We start from the raw sequence: 9,292 nt of genomic DNA on the forward strand, positions 1-9,292 counted from the left end.
TCAATTTTGATAACGCATAGAGTCTCAGGGGCTACTATCTACACAGGGCGCATCTTGTTTATGCGCAACTGACAAAGAAGTACATTATCAAACGTACCTCAAAACCAGTTAGCAAACTTCTGACGGCCTCATGCAATCCGCTTTCCGCGGACGAAATCCTTCCAATCACCGTACCCATCAATGCACGGTGCTCCTCTGAGATAGAAGCTCGCCCCAACAGAATCATCAGCTCCTCCGACCGCGCATCGGACGGTGCCGGACTCGTCCTATGACCTCCATCGAAGGCCGGACGCGGAGAACCTTGGGGGGACATATGGCTACCTTCCACCCCTACCGGATTCGGAGAAACCCTCCGCGACGACACCTCAGGGTCGCCCGCCTCGCCAGGCAGTACAGCAGGGGGAGGCGTTCCACTCTCCATCATCTCCGGAAGAAGATCCCCCGAAGACGAGCTCTGCTGAGAAGGGCTGAGGTCCGAGCTACAAAATAAAATTTCGGTTAATCTTCTCAGATAAAAAGCAAGGATTTCTCTCATCCCTCTAAAGGAAAATCTTTCTCTACTTACGGCTCGCTGGAGGGCTGATCCCTTTGAGGGCGTAGTTCGGCCGAGGATCTCCCCGGCTTCGGACCCTCTGACGAGGACCTTTTCCCCCGCTTTGAGGCCATGGTCTCCGGGTCATCAGAGGCGGCCCTCTTCTTCCCCTTAGGAGAGAAATTGTCGGTTCTTCCCTTCGGAGCAGCCTCCTTCACGGAGGCCATAGTTTCCTTGTCCTCCCCCTCACTTCCCTCCAAAGGCACGATCTTCAACATCCTGACTAGCACGGGATCCGGCCTGGTCTCAGGAAGGGGAGCCGGACACCTGATCAGCTTTGCCTTCGCTATCCGCTCTTGTTTAAAAGGACAGCTCTTTTAGGGGCGAATTTATGACAATTTTACGGATAGCGAGTCCGGGCACAAGGTTACTTACTTGAGTATCCGGGCGATTGCAGCTTAAACCTGCGTCCTCGGTCAAATCCGGACACATTGCTTGTGATCCGAAGAACATTTTATACATCTCCACGGGCGTTGCGCCCATAAAATGCTGGAGAGCTCGTGGTCCCTCCGGATTAAACTCCCACAGACGAAGGGAGCGACGTTTGCCAGGCAGTGTTCGGCGAATCGGCATGACCTGTGTCACCTTGACCAGGTTGAGGTCTCTTTCTAAGAGATCCCTAATGCGGCCCTGCAACAAGGGCATGTCTTTGGATAACCCCCAATCTAATCCTTTGTTGACCCATGACGCTAGCCGTGGTGGGGGACCCGAGCGAAAGGCAGGAGGCGCCACCCACTTGGTGCTCCTGGGAGCGGTGATATAGAACCACTCTCGTTTCCACAAGCCGAGCTCCTCTTGAAAGGAGCCCTCGGGCCATGGAGCATCAGCATTCTTACTTATGACAGCGTCTCCACACTCTGCGTGCCGTCCCTCGATCATCTTCGGCTCCACTCCAAAAGTCTTGAGCCATAATGCGAAGTGAGGAGTAACACGGAGGAACGCTTCGCACACAACGATGAATGAGGAAATGTGGAGGATGGACTCCGGAGCTAAGTCATGAAATTCCAGCCCATAATAGAACATCAGCCCCCTCACGAAGGGATCCATCGGGAAGTCTAACCCCCGAAGGAAGTGAGACATGAACACTACGCTCTCACCGGGCTGGGGACTGGGAATAGCCTGCCTTTGAGCGGGCAACCTATGCAAAATTTCGGCGGTCAAGAACTTAGCCTCTCTCAACTTTAGCACGTCCTCCTCCGTGCATCCATAGGCCTTGAAGGTCAGAACCGGACATTTTCGAAGGTCCGAAGCACCTGGAATCTGGAGCCTAGGGTGTTGGAACTCGAGGCGACGGGCGAACTTGTTTTGAGATTGGAGAAAAGGAGTAAGGCCTTGGTCTCTTTATAAGAGGTTGCATACCAGGAGCCCTCCCCGTAACCGTTTGGGACTCGCCTTTAATCGAGAAGACATGCTAACGGGGATTGGGTTACCCATGTCCGTATTGATGAGAATCCCGTAAATAAAGGGGACACGATCTCTGCTTTGACAAGACGTGCCAAGGAAACCGCCTCGCAAAACACGCTGAGGTGGAAAAGTGAAAACGATTCGAATAAAGGCTTGGCCGTAGTGTGATATCACGCTGCGGAATACGTCAGCGGGTTAGATTTGTGTTAATATTATTCTCTCTATGGCAATACGTGGAAACTTATTTTGCAGAGCCGAACACTACTCTTGGTGTTTACAAACTTTCATGAAGAATTTGGAGGAGGAACCCGCCTTACAATGCCGAAGACAATCTACGTGCCGGACTCGTCGTCATTGAAGCCTGGTTCAGGGGCTACTGAGGGAGTTCTGGATTAGGGGGTGTTCGGGTAGCCGGACTATACCTTCAGCCGGACTCCAGGACTATGAAGATACAAGATTGAAGACTTCGTCCCGTGTCCGGATGGGACTTTCCTTGGCGTGGAAGGCAAGCTTGGCGATGCGGATATTCAAGATCTCCTACCATTGTAACCGACTTTGTGTAACCCTAACCCTCTCCGGTGTCTATATAAACTGGAGGGTTTTAGTCCGTAGGACAACTTCATCATACAACAATCATGCCATAGGCTAGCTTTTAGGGTTTAGCCTCCTTGATCTCGTGGTAGATCTACTCTTGTACTACCCATATCATCAATATTAATCAAGCAGGACGTAGGGTTTTACCTCCATCAAGAGGGACCGAAGCTGGGTAAAACATCGTGTTCCTTGCCTCCTGTTACCATCTGGCCTAGACGCACAGTTCGGGACCCCCTACCCGAGATCCGCCGGTTTTGACACCGATAGTAGGTGACAGCGGCGGCGACACCGGTGGCGTGAGGGCCTCCTGGGAGCGATGCCTGGCAGCACGCGGCGAGGGGTGCCGAGAGGTGCTGCGGCCACGCCCAACGTCCAGTGGATCGGCAAGGAGAGGCAGCATCTTAGTCGCGCGGGCCGCCTCGGCGCTAGAGGAGCCAGAGCCCGCCAGGACGGCCGGCACAACGGCAAAGCGCTGGCGACCGTCGCGGTCGCGACCAGCATCGTCATCACGGCGGCCGTCACGCCCATTGTCGCAGCCCTGATCGCGCGAGGAGTCCCATGGCTTCCTGGAGAGGCTGCACCTGATGCGCGCGCCCCACCCCTCCCTGTTGCGTGAGCCGTCGCGGCCCCTGCGTCGCGGTCATCGCGGCGCCTGTCGCGGTCGTCATCGCGGTCACTGCGGTGATTGTTGACGGGCCTGGAGATGCGCTTCCGCGGATCGCGAGCCTGCCGCTCGCCATCGACGACGCCTTTCGTGAAGTCATAGCCCTTGGAAACCACCCTTGGTCCTTGTGTTGGGTCCTCGTGGATCGACAGGTGAATGATGACCCGCCGCTCCAGTCCGCGACGCCCGAAGGCCGGCTGGGCGCCCGCACGCGCTGGAAGGGTGACCCAATTGACGCGCGGGACACAAGCCGGCGACGCCGTCCACGCCCAGACAGCGAGCATCTCGTAGTTGGTCTTCAGCTTCGAGGCCGGCTCGATGTAGTCGATGGAGCAGCCCGTGCCGATGGCCTGCGCCACGGCGGGCTCGTCCCACGCCTGCAGCGGCAGCCCGTCCAGGCAGAGACGGACATGGTGGACTAGATCAACGGTTTCGGAGTGGTCGTCCAGGCGCCAAGGGTGCAGTTGCAGCCTCGTCGCTCCGAACGGGATGTCGCGGCTCCCCGCCGCGTCGGCGCAGTGGTGCTGGTGGAAGAACCTGACGAGGAACGCCTCCGGAAAGTGCTTGACGACGTCGATGTCCGCCGACAGCATGCCGAGCTCGAGGACGATGGCGGCGGCGATGCCGTTCGTGCTTGCACGCACGTCGCGGTCCAGCCATGCCACCAAGGCGTTCGAGCCCAGCAGAGCCACCTCTTGATGCATGGCTGGGGTCCCATGGATGACCGTAAAAACCTCGGCCGGGCGCTGTGAGTGGTCTCCGGACCAAACCATGGCTGGTGCAGGGCGCGGGGTTGGTGCAGGGCGTGGGGCTGGTGCAGGAGTCGGAGAAGGCGCGGGCCGGCAGGACTGCACGACAACGGGAGCCGGGCGAAGGGGACGAGTGCGGGGGGCACCCGGCCGGAGATGCGGAGCCGGCTTGTTGTAGCAGGATCTTGCGCGGTGGCCTGACCGGAAGCAGCGGCGTCAGACGACCAGGTTGGGGCACTTGGCCTGGCGATGTCGAGGCTCAAGACAACGGAAACAAAGTCCTTTTATCCACTCCGGAGGAGGCCGGCGGGGCGTGAATGCGGCATCAGGCAAAGCCGTCCGGTGCGGCCGACGGAACGCGACGGTGACCCATCCCACCGCGTCCGCAGCCTCGAGCCCCGCGGGTGTCGTGCGCGATGAATGCCCGGCAGCGCCCTGGACGACCGCGGCCCAGCTACCGCAGTTAAGGCTCGCCCAGTGGCCAGTGGGCGCCGCGGCCGCATTGAAGAGGGGCGGGGGGCGTCCCGTCCGCCCTCGACACGGAGCAGCGCAGGAGGCATCTCCAGGACGACAGATACCTCCCGCGGGTCGCGCGGCGGCCGACCAGGAGGGGGCGGGGGAGGTGAGGCCAGCTCCCGATCCAGATCTCGGCCATGTGCCGATGGGGGCTGACGCCCAGCAGGCGGGGGGGGAGCCCCAAAGCAGAGCAGGCGGGGTGAGACCCAGGCACGGGGGGCGACATCGAGCCGGGGCGGGTGGCCGGCGGCGCCGGAGCGGCGGCCGCTGGGAGGGGCTGGTGGACTACCGCGGGTGGGGCTCGGCTGTCGCGAGAGCGTGGTGCCCTTTTCGAGCTAAAGAACTCCGGATGAAGAGAACAAGCCAGTCAGACGGTAAGTTGATGACCTGGGTCATATGCATGATTCCTTTTGACGTGGAAGCCCTGCATATTTTGACTACCCACAGTGAAGAGTAACTTAGACAAGTAACATGCATATGTTACTAGTCTATATTACTACCTCTATATTGGGGAGTAATATAAGTGTGGTGTTATGCAATTTTTTATTTATTAGATTATGCACACATCTTGTCTTGATACGTGTGATGTTACTCATAGTATGATTAACTAGCTATGTTACTAGATGCCTCTCTTTCATCATTAATTACTTGCCATGTCATCTATACCACCTATGTTATTCCCACTATGGGTAATCTTTGGTACGTAATAGTTAGCGGGTTAGAGCACAACAATCTAAGGATAAATGATTCCATGTTCAATATCAAAAACTTTATTAAAACAGAATGACTAATTCACATCTAGATGTTTTTTAACGATGTCACATCTAACCGTTTTTTTATTCAACACAGGTACAGGAGGTACAGCGATCGCAACGCTCGCTCGCAGCGCTCGCATGTTTGCGGGGTGGGCTTTTTTTTGGCCCATGTTTGCGGGGTGTATATTTTTTGTTTTTGGGCCGCGCCTGTTTTGCGGTCTTTCTTTTTTTGTTTGTTTTGAGCCGTGTTTGCTGGGTGTACATTTTTTGTTTTTGGACCACGCCTGTTTTGCGGGCTTTCTTTTTTTTGGGCAGTGATTATTGCGGGCTATCTTTTTTTTTCCGCATCTGTTGCTGGTCGTTAGTTTTCATTTTTGTGCCACTTTTTGTTTTCATTTTTGGAACTTTTTTTTCGTACAACACATGGGACATTTATAGATACCTATTTTAATATATTTTTTGTTTTTCAATTTTTTTATGGATACATAAAATGCCAGATATGGTTGCTACAAGCTTGAACATCGTCAAAAAAGGGATGTCTATGCTTCGTCTAGTCAATGGGTCCCCAGTTGCATGTCAAGCATCGACTCGCAACTAGGTTGTGTGTGTCTGTATGTGTTTTTTTTGTGGCCCCCAGTTGCAAGTTCACCATCAACTCGCAACTAGGGGATGTATGTATGTGTGTCGAGGGTCCCCAATTGCATGTCGATAACCGACTTGCGACTAGAGTGTGTGCGCGCATGTGTGTGTTTTATTCGTGGCCCCCAGTTGCAAGTTGACCACCAACTCGCAACTAGGGGATGTGTGTGTGTGTGTGCCATTTTGTCAACGGGTCCCGAGTTGCATGTCAAGCATCGACTCGCAACCGGGGGGATGTGTGTGTTTGTTGACGACCCCTAGTTGCAAGTTGACCATCGACTCGCAACTAGGGTGTGTGTGTATGTGTTTTGTCGTCGGTCCCCAGTTGCATGTCGATAATCGACTCGCAACTAGGGTGTGTGTGTTTGTTGAGGACCCCCGGTTGCAAGTTGACCATCAACTCGCAACTAGGGGGTGTGTTTGTCTATATGTGTGTTTTATTTGTGGCCCCCCAGTTGCAAGTTGACCATCAACTCGCAACTAGGGGATGTGTGTGTGTGTGTCGAGGGTCCCCAATTGCATGTCGATAACTGACTTGTAACTAGTGTGTGTGTGTGTGTGTGTGTTTGTTTGTTTGTTTGTCATTTTTTCAAGGGGTCCCCAGTTGCATCTCAAGCATCGACTTGCAACTAAGGGAGATGTGTGTGTTTGTTTGACGACCCCTAGTTGCAAGTTAACCATTGACTCGCAACTAGAGGGGGTATGTGTGTGTGTTTTGTCGTGTGTCCCCAGTTGCATGTTGATAACCGACTCGCAATTAGGGTGTGTGTGTGTGTGTGTTTGTTGAGGACCCCCGAGTTGCAAGTTGACCATCAACTCGCAACTAGGGGGTGTGTTTGTCTATATGTGTGTTTTATTTGTTGCCCCTAGTTGCAAGTTGACCATCAACTTGCAACTAGGGGATGTGTGTGTGTGTGTGTGTCATTTTGTCAAGGGGCCCCGAGTTGCATGTCAAGCATCGACTCGCAACCGGGGGGGATGTGTGTGTTTGTTGATGACCCCTAGTTGCAAGTTGACCATCGACTCGCAACTAAGGGTGTGTGTGTGTGTGTGTTTTGTCGTGGGTCCCCGGTTGCATGTCGATAATCGACTCGCAACTAGGGCGTGTGTGTTTGTTGAGGACCCCCAGTTGCAAGTTAACCATCAACTCGCAACTAAGGGGTGTGTCTGTCTATATGTGTGTTTTATTTGTGGCCCCCGAGTTGCAAGTTGACCATCAACTTGCAACTAGGGGATGTGTGTGTGTGTGTCTCGACGGTCCCCAATTGCATGTCGATAACTGACTTGCAACTAGAGTGTGTGTGTGTGTGTGTTTGTCATTTTGTCAAGGGGTCCCCAATTGCATGTCAAGCATGTCAAGCATCGACTCGCATTGTTTGATAATCGACTCGCAACTAGGGTGTGTGTGTTTGTTGAGGACCCCCAGTTGCAAGTTGACCATCAATTCGCAACTAGGGGGTGTGTTTGTCTATATGTGTGTTTTATTTGCGGCCCCCCAGTTGCAAGTTGACCATCAACTCGCAACTAGGGGATGTGTGTGTGTGTGTGTGTCATTTTGTCAAGGGGTCCCGAGTTGCATGTCAAGCATCGACTCGCAACCGGGGGGGATGTGTGTGTTTGTTGACGACCCTAGTTGCAAGTTGACCATCGACAAGCAACTAGGAGGTGTGTGTGTGTATATGTGTTTTGTCATGGGTCCCCGGTTGCATGTCGATAATCGACTCGCAACTAGGGTGTGTGTGTTTGGTGAGGTCCCCCAGTTGCAAGTTGACCATCAACTCGCAACTAGGGGGTGTGTGGGTCTATATGTGTGTTTTATTTGTGGCCCCTCAGTTGCAAGTTGACCATCAACTCGCAACTAGGGGATGTGTGTGTGTGTGTCTTGAGTGTCTTGACGGTCCCCAATTGCATGTCGATAACTGACTTGCAGCTAGAGTGTGTGTGTGTGTTTTGTCATTTTTTCAAGGGGTCCTTAGTTGCATGTCAAGCATCGACTCGCAACTAAGGGGGATGTGTGTGTTTGTTTGAAGACCCCCAGTTGCAAGTTAACCATCGAGTCGCAACTACCGGGGGGGCATGTGTATGTGTTTTGTCGTGGGTCCTGAGTTGCATATTTTATAATCGACTCGCAACTAGGGTGTGTGTGTTTGTTGAGGACCCCCAATTGCAAGTTGACCATCAACTCACAACTAGGGAGGGTGTTTGTCTATATGTGTGTTTTATTTGTGGCCCCCCAGTTGCAAGTTGACCATCAACTCGCAACTAGGGGATGTGCGCGTGTGTGTGTCGAGGGTTCCCAATTGCATGTTGATAACCGACTTGCAACTAGAGTGCGTGCGTGTTTGTCATTTTGTCAACAGGTCCCCAGTTGCATGTCAAGCATCACTTGTAACTAGGGCGATGTGTGTGTTTGTTGACGACCCCTAGTTACAAGTTGACCATCGACTCACAACTAGGGGGTGTGTGTGTGTATGTGTTTTGTCGTGGGTCCCCGGTTGCATGTCGATAATCGTCTCGCAACTAGGGTGTGTGTGTTTGTTGAGGACCCCCAGTTGCAAGTTTACCATCCACTCGCAACTAGGGGATGTGTGTGTGTGCCGAGGGTCCCTAATTGCATGTCCATAACCGACTTGCCACTAGAGAGAGAGAGAGAGAGAAAGAGAGAGAGAGAGAGGGAGTGTTTGTTCATGGCCCCCAGTTCCAAGTTGACCATCAACTCGCAATTGAGGGATGTGTGTGTATGTGTGTGTGTGTCGAGGTCCCTAATTGCATGTCGATAACCGACTTGCAACTAGAGAGAGAGAGTGTGTGTTTTATTTGTGGCCCCGAGTTACAAGTTGACCACCAACTCGCAACTAGGGGATGTGTGTGTGTGTGTGGAGGGTCCCCAATTGTATGTCGATAACCGACTTGCAACTAGAGTTTGTGTGGGTGTGTGTGTCTTTTTGTCAAGGGGTCCCCAGTTGCACGTCAAGCATCGACTCGCAACTAGGGTGTGTGTGTCTGTATGTGTGTATTATTTGTGCCCCCCCCCCCAGTTGCAAGTTGAACATCAACTCGCAAGTAGGGGATGTGTGTGTGTCGAGGGTCCCCAATTGCATCTCGATAATCAACTTATAACTAGAGGTAGGTGTGTGTGTCTTTTGTCAAGGGGTCCCTAGTTGCATGTCAAGCATCGACTCGCAACTAGAGGGTGTGTGTCTGTATGTGTGTTTTATTTGTGGCCCCAGTTTCAAGTTGACCATCAACTTGCAAATAGGGGACGCGTGTGTGTCGAGAGTCCCCAATTGCATGTTGATAACCGACATTAGCAATTTTAATTTCATGAACATTTTTTATCTGCATTTTTTGAACTCTTTAATACCTTCGGTGTTTATGA

The sequence above is a fragment of the Triticum urartu genome, chromosome 5, assembly GCF_003073215.2.
Source record: "Triticum urartu cultivar G1812 chromosome 5, Tu2.1, whole genome shotgun sequence".
Taxonomy (NCBI): Eukaryota; Viridiplantae; Streptophyta; class Magnoliopsida; order Poales; family Poaceae; genus Triticum; species Triticum urartu.